At 57.0% G+C, this 15,326-nt stretch overlaps 1 pseudogene across 1 annotated transcript; it reads right to left on the bottom strand.

The window, feature by feature from the left end:
* Nucleotides 1–3,578: 3,578 nt before the first annotated feature.
* Nucleotides 3,579–15,222, bottom strand: LOC129556733 (protein tweety homolog 2-like; annotated as a pseudogene). The gene is made up of 11 exons (XR_016035308.1): nucleotides 14,151–15,222; nucleotides 13,494–13,589; nucleotides 12,891–12,963; nucleotides 9,266–9,335; nucleotides 8,726–8,781; nucleotides 8,199–8,291; nucleotides 7,948–8,040; nucleotides 6,152–6,287; nucleotides 5,324–5,495; nucleotides 4,825–4,903; nucleotides 3,579–4,468 (listed from the first exon to the last, which is right to left on the bottom strand). The product of XR_016035308.1 is annotated as a protein tweety homolog 2-like (transcript).
* Between the last annotated feature and the right edge of the window lie 104 nt (nucleotides 15,223–15,326).

Here is a 15,326-nt window from a genome sequence, read left to right as displayed (position 1 = left end):
GAAAACAAATTTATTGCAGAGGTTCTCCTACAGGAGTGAGCGTTCTAAATCCCACATTGGGCTTTCCAGTCTGGGGATCCTGCACTGAGATGAGTCCTCAGACATTTTGCTTTGAAGACCAGTGAGGCTTAATTTCAGGAATCTCACAGGATTGGAGGAAAACAGACTTCATACTTAAAAGACACACCCAAAATCTCACACACTCTGCCAAGCTGCTGCCAAGTTGCTTCAGTCGTGTCCGACTCTGTGCGGCCCCATAGATGGCAGCCCACCAGGCTCCCCCGTCCCTGGGATTCTCCAGGCAAGAACACTGGAGTGGGTTGCCATTTCCTTTTCCAATGTGTGAAAGTGAAGTCGCTCAGTCGTGTCTGACTCTTAACGACCCCATGGACTGCAACCTACTGTGCTCCTCCGTTCATGGGATTCTCCAGGCAAGAGTTCTGGAGTGGGTTGCCATTACCTTTTCTGTCACATTCTCTAGGACCCAGAACGAAAGCAGAAATTTGATAGGAAACTGGGCCTAACTGACTTGCTAGTCCTGGAGGATCTCTAAGAGAGGCAAGGGGTGACTGTGGCACCCCGAGGATATAGACACTGTCAGCGGCCATTCATGGGAGTTGCTTCTGCCATGTGGACAGTGGTGTGGGTGGGTAGACTCTTCGCTCTAGCTCACTGACTCCAAGACTTGGCCCTGCCCAACAGCCTGTAGGCAGCAGTGCTGGGGTGCTGCAGTTCAGATCAGTGCAGTTTCTCAGTCATGTCCGTCATTGCAACCCCGTGCACTGCAGCACACCAGGCTTCCCTGTCCATCACCAACTCCCCGAGCTTGCTCAGACTCATGTCCATTGAGTGGGTGATGCCATCCCACCATCTCATCCTCTGTCATCCCCTTCTACTCTAGTCTGCAGTCTTTCCCAGCATCAGGGTCTTTTCCAATAAGTCAACTCTTCACATCAGGTGGCCAAAGTTTTGGAGCTTCAGCTTCAGCCCTTCCAATGAATATTCAGGACTGATTTCCTTTAGGACTACTGACTGGTTTAATCTCCTCGCAGGCCAAGGGACTTTCAAGAGTCTTCTCCAATACAACAGTTAAAAAGTATCAGTTCTTTGGCACTCACATTTCATTATGGTCAACTCTCACATCTATACATGACTACTGGAAAAAGCATAGCTTTGACTAGACGGACCTTTGTGGGCAAAGTACTGTCTCTCTTGTTTAATATGCTGTCTAGTTTTGCTATAGATTTTTTTCCAAGGAGCAAGCGTCTTTTAATTTCATGGCTACAGTCACCATCCTCACTGATTTTGGAGCCCAAGAAAATAATGTCTGTCACTGTTTCCATTGTTTCCCCATCTATTTGCCATGAAGTGATGGGACTGGAGGCCATGATGTTAGTTTTTTGAATGTTGAGTTTTATGCCAGCTATTTCAGTCTCCTATTTCACTTTATTCAAGAAGCAAGAGCAAGTTCCTCTTTGCTTTCTGCTACAAGGGTGGTGTTATCTGCATATCTGAGTTTATTGACGTTTCTCTCAGCAATCTTGATTCTACCTTGTGCTTCATCCAGTCCAGCATTTCTCATGATGTAAGTTAAATAAGCAAGGTGACAATATACAGCCTTCACAAACTCCTTTCCCAATTTGGAACCAGTCTGTTGTTCCATGTCCATTTCTAACTGTTGCTTCTTGGCCTGCATACAGATTTCTCAGGAGGCAGTTAAGGTGATTTGGTATTTCCATGTCTAAGACTTTTCCACAGTTGGTTGTGACCCATGCAGTCAAATGCTTTAGCATAGTCGGTAAAAGAACAGTAGATGCTTTTCATTTTTTTTTCTATGATCCAGTAGATGTTGGTTGGCAATTTGATCTCAGGTTTCTCTGCCTTTTCTAAATCTAGCTTGAAGATCTAGAAGTTATTGATTCACATACTGTTGAAGCCTGTCTTGGAGAAATTTGAGCATTACTTTCTTAGTGTGAGATGAGTGCAATTGTATGGTAGTTTGAGCATTCTTTGGCATTCCCTTTCTTTGGGATTGGAATGAAAACTGACATTTTCCAGCACTGTGGTCACTGCTGAGTTTTCCAAATTTGCTGGCATATTGAGTGCAGCACTTTCATAGCATCATCGTTTAGGATTTAAAATAGCTCAACTGGAATTCCATCACCTCCACTAGCTTTGTTCATAGTGATGTTTCCTACGGCCCACTTGATTTCACACTCCAGGATGTCTGGCTTTAGGTGAGTGATCACATCTTCCTGGTTATCTGGGTCATTAATATCTTTTTTATATTGTTCTGTGTTTTTGACACCTCTTCTTACTATCTTATGCTTGTTTTAGGTCCATACCATTTCTGTCCTTTATTGTGCCCATCTTTGCATGAAATATTCCCTTGGTATCTCTCATTTTCTTGAAGAGATCTCTACCTTTTCCCATTCCATTGTTTTTCTCTATTTCATTGCAGTGATCACTTAGGAAGACTTTATCTCTCCTTGCTATTCTTTGGAACTCTGCATTCAGATAGATATATCTTCCTTTCTCTGCTTTGCCTTTTGTTTCTCTTCTTTTCCGAGCTCTTTGTAAGATCTCCTCAGACAACCATTTTGCCTTTTTGTCTTTCTTTTTCTTAGGGATGGTTTTGATCACCCCCTTGGTACAATGTTATGAACCTGAGAAAATGCCTCAGGCCAAGAAACTAACTGGGTTAATTAGTGAATACATCCCCACCCATTTACCACAGGCTGTCTGAAGACTGCTGGAGCCCACAGCCACTACTGGACATGGTCCTACCAATTAGAGAGCCCAGGACATAGCTCCATCCATCAGGTGACAGATAACGGTTACAAGGAAACCAAAATCCCACAGCATGTGTACCCAGTGTGCCACAGCAGGTTAGACCCTGCCCTGGGGTCAAGTGGGGCCTGGCCATACCCAATAGCAGGCCAACCCAAACTTCAGGATACCCTGGACCCTGTACCAAACTGTGTCAGGAATGTCTCTGTAACCAACCAGTGATCCAAAAAAAACTCTACGATTCCTGTGCTCTGGAGCCAGGCTCCATGACCCCGTTATGCCTGCCAGTAGTCCAGCATTAGTCACAGGATCCACTGGGTTTTGCAGTCTGCCACCTTGTAACCCGGCCCTGTCAGCCAGCACCTGGCAGCTTTTGCACAAAGCAGGACCTGGCAGTCAACCAGACCAGGGACCAATAAAGTCTACAAGACTGTCCACACAATCAGACCAACACAACAGAAGGACCTGCATAGCCCTCATAGGGGAAACTTCTAAAGCATATAGTTTGCGTGACAAGAGGGAAGTGTGCTGCTTGGATGCATAGGACATCTTGTACAAAAGCGCACTTCTCTAAGGTTGGGAAATATAAATAATCTACCAGATACATAAAAATACAAACAGAAATTTAGGCAAAATGAAGCAACAGAGGAACATGTTCCAGATGAAGTAACAAGATAAAACATCAGAAGGAGAACTAAGTGAAGATAGGCAGTCTATCTGAGTAGAGTTCAGGGTAGTGATGATAAAGATAGTCAAAAGGACTTGTGAAAGAATGGATGCACAGAGCAGGAAGTTAGTAGTTTATAACAAAGAATTAGAAACCATAATGGGGCCGGGCAAGGAGAGTCAGAGGATCGGCTTGAGCAGGACACTGTGGACACTTGAGGCCGATCATCCTGCGTGCAGGGGGCTGGCCTGTGCACAGCAGCGCCCCTGGCCTCCACCCGCTCGAGGCTGGGAGCAGCCAACACCCCCCGCCAGGTGTGACAACCAAAGATGCCTTTAAGGGTGAAGTGAAAATGTCAGTCGCTCAGTTGTGTCCGAATCTTTGGGACCCCATAGACTGTAACCCACCAGGTTCTTTTGTCCATGGGATTCTCCAAGCAAGAATACGGGAGTGGGTTGCCATCTCCTCCTCCAGGGGATCTTCCCAACCCAGGGATCGAACCTAGGTCTCTGATGTCTCCTGCCTTGGCAGGCGGGATCTCTGCCACCTGAGCCATGGGGGAAGCCCAAAGATCCTTGAGATGTGGCCAGACGTCCTCTGGGGGAACAACCTCGAGTGCCCGTGAGGGAGACCCAGTGCTCCAAGGGAAGGCTGAAAGGTCACCTCCTCAGGCCCCGAAGAACAGTTCCTCCCTCTAGGTCTCATCACACCGTACAGCACTTACTACAGCAGCTTTCTGAGTCTCCCCCCTGCAGATTACCCCACTTCCCGAAGATGGGCTGGGTCCCCGGCTCTCTTTCCCGGGTCCAGCGCTGTGCTTTTCACTAACAGCACTCGCTGGACACCCTGAGCTGGTTCTCAAAGCCAAGTCGATGTCATGGGTCTTGTGTCCTTGGGGCGCCAGGGCTCCAGGTTCACCACCTGAATGGCTTCTTCCAAACTACCGGGATGGGCCAGGTGAAATGCCTTGCGAAGCTCAGTGAAGGCGACAGCTCCTTCCCTGACAGACACCTGGCTCAAGAATGCAGACATCCAATCTTGTCTCAGACCCCCTTCTTTCTTATAAATGCCAGGCTGATTTTTCTTTGTTTTCTGTTTTTTTTTTTTTGGCTGCACCACGCGGCATCAGGATCTCAGTTCCCCCATCAGGGATCGAACCTGCACCCTCTGCAGTGGGAGCTCGGAGTCTTAACCACTGGACCTCCAGGGACGTCCTGGCAGTCTGGTTCAATGCTTATCCAATAACAAAACCGTTTCGTTCTTTTCTGCCTCTGTGGGAGGGATCCACTGGGTCCCCAGGAAGCTTTCTCTTTAACTGGCCCCCTCCCCTGCAGGGTTTGTGCCTTGGCCTGGGGAGCCCAGCTTACCGTGGGTGGAGGGGATCCTCTTCCGATGAGCGGCAGGATCTCGTAGCGCGGGTTCCCGCGGAACAGCGCGGCTTGGTTCCTGAGGGGTGGACGGGGGTGAGGAGCGTTCAGGGCGGGAACACAGGTGTGTGCCTGGGTTTCTGCAGGAGGGTCCCAGGGTGTGCAGAAGGGAGATGGAATGGGACCACAGACAGAGGGGAGGGAGAAGCAGCAGAGAGCGGGTGATGGGGCCAGGGGAAACGCGGCTTGAGGCAAAGGACCTGACACCTGCAGGGGCTCTTCTTCCAGCACGAGATGCTCTGGGGTTGGGGGAGGGCCCACACTCAGGCATCCCAACTGCAGCCAGGGGACCAGCTGGCCTCGGACGCCTTCCTCCCCGGCCCTGGTCCCCTGGACCCAAACATGCCCCCACCCGCAGATCCAGCTCCCCGAAGGCCAGGAAAAGCACCGCCGCCCCAGCCTGGCATGTTGTGGGGAGGCCCCGGGAGCCCCGTCGTACATGTACTCTGAGACGGGGGCGTTGGAGATGGTCTGGGCCCGGTGCAGCTGCCCAGGCTGCTGCTGTAGCTGCAGAAGCTGCGAAGCTGCCCCCGAGGTGGGTTGTGGGCGGCGATGCGCCGGGCCTGGGGTTGAAGGGGTCGTCGTCGTCGATGTCGTCATAGTCCCTGTCCCTAGGATGACACGCAGGACACGGCCGTGAGGGTTGGGGGGTGGGGGGGGCCAGGCAGTGGGGTCCCAGCCCGCTTCCCAATCTTTCCTCCCAGGACTCCCCCTTGGCTGCAGGTGTCTCCTTGAGGTTCTCTGAAAGCATGGTCTTCAGCCCTGCCTTACACATATTACTCTGCCCCGTTCCCAACTGCACACCCACCTCCTCCAGGCAGCCCACCCTGCTGACCACCTGCACACTGACCCTCCCTACCCTGCCTCCTTTTCTGATTACTCTCGAGACACTGAAATGCTCTCTTGTCTGTCTCCTCCATGAGACTATAGGTGCCCTGGCAACAGCGCTACAATCTGTTCCTTCCGGGATTCTGGGGGCACCCCTCCCTGCAGCAGCATCATCCCGCAAAGTCCTGCAGAGGAAGAGGAGAGAAGCTAAGGAGGCCAGGCTGTGGCACGATGCCCTCGTCATCCTTGGTCCTGCTCTGGGCCCCTCCAACCTCCTTCTGGAGTCCTGCCTGGACTTTCAGGGACACTGCAGCAGAAAGCCAGCCAGCCTGTTGGGGTTGAATGCCCGGTCCCCCTGCTGCTCTTCTCCACCCCAGGCTTTCAGTTCTCAGCTCAGCGGGAGAGCAGAGCCTCCCGCCTCCTTCCCCAGGAAGCCCACCTGGTGGCACAGTGCTTCCATGCCCCCGGCCCCAGGCAGATCATGACGGAAAAGGTCAGGGCAGCCAGGAGGGAGAAGAGGCCGAGGTACAGCAGGCCCTCGAGGCCGTCGTAGCAGATGCCATGTCCAGGTAGTCCTGGAGGAGGAAGAGGGACACGCAGCTGCACGGGGAGAGCGGCACTGCCGGGGGTCCCAGCTGGTCTCTGGAAGCCCCTCTCTCCCAGCCTGGGCTCCCCTCCCTCATCCCCGGCACAGTGTATACCCACAAAGGGTCCACGTTCGGGACCCCGACACAACGGGGCGCTTCTTGGTTCTGTCTCTACCAATTTGCTGAAAATACCGACTGTGTGCTGGGCTCGGAACAGGACAGATGACGAGCTTGCAGGTGGGGGAGTCAGAGGGCAGAGGGCATTTAATCTGAGGCCAGGACAGCAGGGAAGCGGAGCGAGCCTGCAGCCTCTGAGGCAAAGGGGCCAGGCTCGGCGTGTTCAGGAAGGACGGAGAGGTCAGTTGAGGACACACAAGATGGCGCCAGGTCATGCTGGACCTCACAGTGCAGCTGAGGAGGAGCCTGAATATAACCCAAGGTGATGGGAAGACATGGGTGGGCTTGGGGACGGAAGGCTGTGATCCAATCCGGTTTTTAAAAGGCTGCTCTGGCTGCTGTATATGAAAGGTAAGAGGGTGGGAGAAAGCGGGGACCGGTTAGGAGGCCACGGCTGTCACCCAGGGGAGCAGGGTGGTGCTTGGACCAAGGCGGGGGTTGTGGGGGGGACAGAAGCGGATGGAGCAGGGTGGATCCGAGGGTACAGTTGTGAGCACTCGCTGAGGGATGGGGTGTGGAGATGGGGGAGGAAGGAAGGGTACTGGGGCCACCACCTGCTCTCAGCTCTCAAGTCAGGCTGCCAGGGTTGGAAACCCAAGGCATGACTCGACAGCTCTGGAATCTTCGGTAAGCTGCTGCTGCTGCTGCTAAGTCACCTCAGTCGTGTCCGACTCTGTGTGACCCCATAGACGGAAGCCCACCAGGCTCCCCCGTCCCTGGGATTCTCCAGGCAAGAACACTGGAGTGGGTTGCCATTTCCTTCTCCAATGTGTGAAAATGAATTTCATAGATAAAAAGATATATACATCTGTCCATCTGTCTATCCATCCATCCATCCAAATTCACACACAAATTGCTATCTACAACATTTCTCATGAAATATCAGGTATTTCACCGTCTGACAGTGAGGACTAAACGATAGATCGGATGTACAGTGCGCAGAACAAGGTGGAAGCCAGGGACTCAGTAAACTGCAGCCGTGATCATCATGACTGTTCGCTCAGAATCCACGTGCGATGTGAGAGCTTGTCCACATACACTGGCTGGCTTCCTGCTTTGGAGGAGAGGAGGGCTCACATGCGCCCAGCATGCTCGCTGCATGGATGTCTGATATTGCAGATTCCTAGAGACGACCCTGGCAATGAGGGCGGGGTGTCCACTGGCGACTCAGGAACCGGATGGGCTGACCAGATGGCTGGGGGTCTGTGCGCCAGGGAACAGCCCTCCTCATGCAGCTCAGGGTGCCCCGAAACAGACCCAACTCTCCGTACCCCCACCCCTGGTACCTTTCTCTGCTTGCGTCTCCCCGGCTCAGCACTGGAGAGAATCTAGAAGCCAGACACTCTTCCCTCCCATCCCCCTGAGTCAGGCAATCACTCTCCCAGCCTCTGCTGGCTTCTCCCTGGGACGATGTGGCCTGCTGGGGTGACCCCCCCTCGCCCTCCGCCTGCCCCCCAGGGCCACCCCGCACCTTGTGCAGCCCCCGGCAGTCCAACAAGGCGGTCTGCTGGTGGAGGACGGACTCGGATGAGTTCAGCAGGAGCGGGATTTCAAGCAGATCTTTCTGAAGCAGGAAGAGGCGGACATGCGGTCAGACCGAGAGGCAGAGAGTGAGGGACGAAACCGCAGACGCAGCTTCGGCAGAGAGGCCTCTAAAGCCACAGGGAGGGGACCCGCTTTCTCTCCCCAGCCCGGCCCCAAGGGGAGGGCCGGCCGCCTCACCTCTGCGGTGGGGAAGCGGTACGCGGCAAACTGCAGCCGTCCTGCCACCTGGATCTGCATGGCGCTCAGCGAGCGCTGGAAGACGGCCAGGGCCTGGGAGAGACCGCAGCCCGCCTGAGGTTTACTCCCAGGAGCCCCCTGCTGCCTGCTTCCCCTGCAGCTGCAGTCACATCCCTGATCGGGGACGGCCCTTCCCGCTGGCAGGAGACTTTCCCTCAGCCCTCAGCCTTCCCGAGAGCTGCACCGTCCACCTGCTTCCTGCTACTCGAAGTGTCCTGGTGGGACAGCCTGGTCGGGGAGCTTGTGAGAAATGTAGAATCTGGGGCCCGCCCAGACTTAAGCACAACCTCTGCACGGAAACCAGCATCCAGGGTGATGGATGGGCATGCAAGCTGACCAAGAGCCCCCTGCACAGGACCCCAAAGCAGCAAGGAACAGCCAGGCACCTCCACCTTACTGGTCAGTGCTGCGGCTGACCACTGGGGGGCGCTGGGGGCAGGGTGAGAGCTGGGCCCGGGGAGCAGTACCTGCTGGAGGGGGCTGCTTGTGCTCTGACGGCAGTACAGGTGGTATCGGGTCACCTCTGCAAGGCAAAGCCACTGGAGTCAGGCAGAAGCTCACACGTGACCCGTGCTCATCCATCCTCCGTGGCCAGGCCCGTCCCCGAGCTCCCGAAGGAGGCAGCTTCTAAGACCCGGCCCATTGGTTCGGCGGGACCTGAAGGACAGTGATGGGGTGGCTCTGGGTGACTACAGGACTGACAGGGAAAGTAGGGCACCGTCTGGGGCCTCCCTGGTGGCTCAGACGGCAAAGAATCCGCCTGCAGTGTGGGAGAGCCCTGGGTGGGGAAGAAGCCCCGGAGAAGGGAATGGCTACCCACTCCAGTATTCCTGCCTGGAGAATCCCATGGACAGAGGAGTCTGGTGGGCTACAGGCCACGGGGTCCCAGAGTCGGACATGACTGAGCGCCTAACGCTTTCATTTTTTCTCAGGGGCACAGTCTGGCTGACCGCGGGCCTGGACCGAGCATCCCAGGCGGCTCTGAAAACAGCAGCTGAGATCCTTACCGGGGTGGACCTGGCCCTCTGTGACGTTCAGGATGAAGGTGTCTGGAGATGCGCCGAAGTCGCTGGTGCCCTGAGCCAGGGAGAAACAGGAGAGGTGGAGGAAAGTCACACACTCCCAGGAACTCAGACCCGGCTGGGCAAGAACTGTCAATGGCCAGCCTCCCTGGGGTGGGTCCTGGCTTTGCCCCTGCCTGGCTCTCTTAACTTTAGAGACAAAGGCTTAGCCTAGGTCTCAGCGTCTTCATCAATCACACAGGAGATACTCTCTTCTCCTAATGAATCAATCCACGCAGCGTACTCAGAAAAGTGACGGGCAGACAGACAGCAGGCACTCTGTGCTGTTACCTTTGATTTCTGAATGCCTCTCCCGGGAGGGACCCAGGTGAGGGAAGGGGATGCTACGGGATACTTTCTGGAGTTATCTGCACCACAACCTCGTCTGCCAGTCTCTCAAGCCCGCCCCCACTCCGGGGGGTGTCCATCTATGAAGCCTGCCCCAGAATCTCTTCCTAAAGAGTTACAGAGGTGCTGAGTCCATCTCTGAGCTTTTGGGTCCGGGTCTTGTTGTGATGGGAGGTCAGGACGGGCACAGGGCTGAGAGGGGACGCAGGCTCCAGGCTCTGCTGTGGCCATGCCAGGGCACCACCAAGGGCCCACGGGGCCGAGTGGCGGAAGGTCTGCGCCCTGGAAGAGGTGGCTGCGAGGACGCCGCCCTCTGAGCCAGGCCCTCCGCAGATCTGGCCTGGGGGGGTGCGGCGGGACACTGGGTAGAGGGGGGCTCCCACCTTTCAGGTCACCTCGTGACCCTCCTAGAAAGGGAATAAACATGCAGGAAACCAACGGACCAGTGGGAAAGGTTGAAGGCAAAAGGAGAAGAGGGCGGCAGAGGATGGGACGGTCGGATAGCATCACCGAGCTCAACGGACATGAACTTGGGCGAACTCCGGGAGATGGTGAGGGGCAGGGAGGCCTGGCGCGCCGCAGTCCGTGGGGTCGCAAAGAGTCGGACACGACTGAGCGACTGAACAACAACAGCAAACCGATGGACACTGACCACACGCCTCCCGGGGCCACCGATCTGTCTCGCCCTAGCAACAAGCCTTCGCGGAAAGTGCCGGTCTCCTGCCCATCCTACACAGGAGGAAATGAGGCCTGGGGAACTTCAGGAACGTTCCTGGGGCCCCCTGCCGGGGAGGGGGCATGCTCGGTGGCCAGAGCACCTGGGTGACCTGCCATCCTCTCGCAGAGGCCACTTCTCCCCGCTCCTTCTCCTTGGGCGCTGGCTTTGCTCTCTGCCTCACACTCTGGACTGTACAGCGGGGTGGTTGAGCAGGCAGGGCTCAGTTCCCTGGCTCCCACCTGCCTCCTCATCACGTTCTTTCTAAAAAATATTCATTTGACTGTGCGGGGTCTCAGTTGCGGTTCGCGCAATCTTTAGCTGGGGCTCGGGGACTCCAAGTTGCGGTGTGTGTGGGTTCTAGTTCCCTGACCAGGGATCGAACCCAGGTCCCCTGCACCGGGAGCTCGGAGTCTCAGCCACTGGACCACCAGGGAAGCCCCCAGCACGTTCTTGGGGGACAGTTCTCCTTCCTGGAGACCCTTTCTGGGGGGACAGGGGAGGGAGCAGGTGAGGCCATAGTTTTGGTGCTCTGCCCCACAGCTCTCAAAAACAAGAGCAGCCCCAGAAAAACAGGCTGGACGGGCAGGGGCAGTGGCCGCACAAAAGCTCCCCACAACAGCCTCGGAGGGCCTGGTTCCTTCTGCCCCACTTCCTATTAAAATGCAGCAGGAGCCGCAGCCCCGGCAAAGGCCCAGTCACTGCCTCACCCTCGCCCTCTCTCACACAAGGGCCTGATTAATCGAATTAGGGAGATGGCCTTTCTCTGCAGCTCCCTGGCCGCCCGGGGTGCCCTCGGCTGGGAGCTGCAACACAGAAGCCTGCTGAGAGGGAGGAGACCCCGCTGGGAAGGAGCAGGCTCCCCAAGGGGCGCCCACGGTGGCCAGCTGGAGGCACCCAGGGAGGGCCCGCCGTGGGCAAGCTTCCCTGGGCTCACTCTTGTCCCCGGACAAGCGGGGCTGTCTGCCAGGCAGCTGTGCGTGTGGCCTCGGCCAGCAGCCACCCTCCCTGGACCCTGTTCAGCCCGCCTAGCTCCAGATGATGTCAGGATGCGTTTGACCGCGACCTGGGCCCTCCCGCTGGCTCAGACGGTAAAGAATCCGCCTGCCATTCGGGAGACCTGGACTCAATCCCTGGGTTGGGAAAAGCCCCTGGAGAAGGGAATGGCTACCCACTCCAATATCCTGGCCTGGAGAATCCCATGGACTGAGGAACCTGGCGGGCTACAGTCGTCCACAGGGTTGCAAAGAGTGGACATGACTGAGCGACTTTCACTTGAGACCTCCTACTCTGCTCTTCCCTGTACCTGGAGGGGCCCCAGCCCTGGGGACGTAGGCTCCTGCCTGCCCAGGGCTCACTCACTGTGTGGTGTGGGGAGGGGGGACAAAGCAGCAGAGACCCACCTCCCCATTCTGGACAAGCTCTGCCTAGAGCTACTCAGACAAGCAGCACCAGGGTCCATGCATTCTGGGGACATCGTGGAGGTCAGGGTCACCAGCCGGCCCCATCACTGGGCCAGGCACGCATTTGGGTAGAGGGCTTCCCGTGGGAGCCCCCCTCCCCGCCCCGCCTTTTTTCTCCCAGATCGAAAGGGCAGAATGGACGCAGGTCACAGGTTTGCTCTGTGGCCCTTAAGTCAGCTAAGGGGTTCTCTGAAATCCCCGTAAATCTGCCCCTCTGTCACAAACACACACAGACACGCAGCCTCTACCACCACTGTGTCGATCCACATGGGGCTGTGATGATCTGCCTATGAGCTGAAACTTAAGAGGAAACGTCCCGTTCTTCTGATTCGTCCATCTCCAGGCACCCACACCCCCGAGAGCCACGTAGCCGAAGGTCAAATGAATGAATGAACGCTGTGCACTCAGCTCCTCTGGAGCGTTTGGTCCACCAGAGACCGAGCGCACCGGCCTAGCTGGCTTCCGCCCACACTCCAGACACCCTGTGTGTGTGTCTGTTTCTGTTTGTTCTTTTTTTAACATTTCAAGGTGCCACAAGGGGAAACACACACCACTGTGAACCGGACAGTGTGTGTGAGTCCAAGCGCAGGGGACGGGAGGCCCCCTTCTGCTTTCTGGACGCGGGGAGGAGGGCCCAGGAGTGCGCACTGAGGCCCAGGGGCGCTTCCGGGATGGGGCTCGAGACCCGCCCTGTCCCACCATCTGGGCTCAGCGCTTCACACCCAGAGGAGGCCCCTGGTCCCTCGTCCCCGGCCGTACAGGCCGTGGCAGGAGGGTAAAGGATCAGGATTCAGGCCTCTTATCTTGGCTCTACCCCCAAATGCCTCGTGACCCCGGGGCAAGCCTCTTCCTTTCCCGGGGCCTGTGTCCCCATCAAAAGGGATGAGCCAAGCCCCTTTAGGTCCCAGACTCTCGGATTCTTGGTGAGGGACTGAGACCAGAAGCTGGCCCTGCCCTGGGGACACTGGACGGGACACATCGACGCACCGCCAGACCGAAGACCACCTGGGCGGACCACCCGGCACCCCCACGGCCCTCAACTCACCACGGCCCTGGCAGCGTCAGCAGCCGGGGACGTCCAGCTGAGGAGCAGGGCCAGCACGCCGCAGCAGAGCATCCTAGAGGAGAAGCAGCCGCCGGCAGGGTCCCGGCAGAGGCTGGCAGGTGGGGGCCCCGTGGTGGCTGCCCAGCCCCCAGCCTTCGGGGCCCTTCCTCTCGGCTATGACCTTGTACCCCCTGGTTCTCAGTGGCCCCCAGGGCAGCCCCAGCCTGGGCCCTGACACCGCCCCGCTGACTGTCGGCAGAGGGATACGGACCGATGTCCGGGGCACAGGTCGCCAAGGGAAGAGATGGCAGCAAGGGCGCGAGGTGAGCGGCTCTAACAGCTCAGCTGCGGGACAGTCAGGCCCAGGAGGCAGGGGCTGGAGGGGGGAAACCCGCCCCTGGCTTGGTGTCCAGACGGCAGGACGGTGGCTCCTGCCCCCACCCCGCCCCCGGGCCGGGTGCTGAGGGGGAGGGAGGCGGTGTCAGGCTGCCCCTGCTGCCCACATGCCCCCGGCCCCCCAGGCCCTCATCCCTCTGGACGGTGGCACCGTCACTCCCCACGCTTGGCCAGCTCTTCCCCCAGCCCCAGAGGCAGGCTACTCACAAGGCCAGGAGGTACCTTGAGCGCTTGGCCAGACCCAGGCAGGCGAGGAGGCAGAGGACCAGGTCCAGGATGAACAGCAGGCGGTAGGAGAGCCACCTGGGCGGAGCGGGAGGGGCGGTCAGGGGAGCACTGCCCGCCCGGGGCCCCTGGCCCGCTGGCCTGATCGAGGGACTAACTGCCCATAGCCGGTGGCTACGCTGATGAGACCGGGGGCCAGCCCTGCCCCGGACAGCAAGAACCCAGTGTGCACGGTGGACAGCCCTTGGGGTTCAGGGGGCTGCACCGCGGCCTGTGCCTGGCCAAAGGAGTCACCCTCCCTCCCCCGGCTGAGTGTCTGAACCAGCACTGTCTCCTAGAACTTTCTGCAGCGATGGACACGGACCACCTACGCACTGACCACTCTCTGCCGCTACCTACGCGTGGCTGAGAACGTGAAACATGGCTGATACAACCGAGGAAGCGAATTTCTCCTTTTACTTTCTTTTCTTCCTTTAGAATTGAAGCATAGTTGCAATACAATATTATGTAAGTCACAGGCGTGTAAAAATGACTCACAATTTTTAAAGGTTACACTCTCTGTATAGTTACTATAAAATACTGGCCATACTCATGTTGTACAATATAGACCCTTTATCTTAGCTTTAACTTACTGTTTACCGTGCACGGGAGCGCAGCTGCTCTACCACGATGTGACCGTTTCCGGCGAACAGTAAAGCCACGCAGTTAATCACATACATGTGCCCCCCCTTTCAGTGACTTCATCTTTTGCTGTGGGCCATGCGGGATCGTCCTCAACCAGGGGTTGAACTGCACCCCTGCAGCAAAAGTGCAGAGTCTGAACCACTGGACTGCCAGGGAAGTCCCTCATAGCCTTTGTTCCAACAGCCACACGTGACCAGTGGCCACGCCATGGACGGAGCAGGTCTAAGTCGTCTCTCTGCAGCCTCCTGGGAGGCATGTATTTGGACCCTGGTTCCCGTTGCTTCTAGAAGACACACACAGTGTCAGACCAGGCGAGGTCTGACGCATCTATGCCACGGATCATAGTTTTGATGGATCATAGCCACGGATCTAAGAAAGCTCCTAAGAGGCCTGCATCTTTAACAATGGCGCGACGCAAGAAGAGTAGCTCCTGTTCTTCACAACGAGAGAAATTCCAAACCCAGCACTGCGTGGGAAGCCAGTGCTCTTGGCAGAGTAAACCAGCGCTCGGAGTGGCAAGGGGATGATTAGACCACCTAGTTCTGGGGGTAAAAGCAGTCCAAGGAGGGCTCCACAGGTCAGGACCCCCATCGTTCATTCGCTTTCCCCACAGGGCAGGAGAAGCATCGGGATGGTCAGGGGCACCTCGGGGGAGCTCTCTCACCTGAGACTGAGGGGCTCAGCTGGGCCGTTTCTGAGCCCTGACGTCCTGGGGTGGGAGGGGTAAGCACAACCCTAAGTCTCTGACCTCTCCTGAGAGGGGCTCTGGGCAGAGACCTCAGGGTCCGGAGGAAAAGCGCTTTCCCCCAGGAGTTGGTTGACTGGTGCTGTACAACCAGCCGGAGAGGAAGAGGGTGTGGTGGGAGGAGGGGACTTGGGTTGGATCTTAGTCAGTGATGTGCTCATTTGCTCAGTCGGGTCCGGCCCTTTGCGGCCCCATGGACTGCAGCCTGCCAGTCCTTTACCCGTGGGACTCCTCAGGCGAGAACCCTGGAGGGGCTGCCCTTTCTTCCTCCAGGGGACCTTCCTGACCCCGGGATCGAGCCCACATCTCCTGCGTCTCCTGCACTGCAGGCAGGTTCTTCACCGTTAGCACCGCCGGGAAGGGAAGCCCCGTCTGTCAGGATCACC

This window comes from Moschus berezovskii, chromosome 19 (assembly GCF_049115385.1).
Source record: "Moschus berezovskii isolate FMDL1 chromosome 19, NW_MosBer_1.0, whole genome shotgun sequence".
NCBI lineage: Eukaryota > Metazoa > Chordata > Mammalia > Artiodactyla > Moschidae > Moschus > Moschus berezovskii.
The sequence above is the reverse complement of the archived record's forward strand: the minus strand, read 5'-3'. Positions and strand labels throughout refer to the sequence as shown.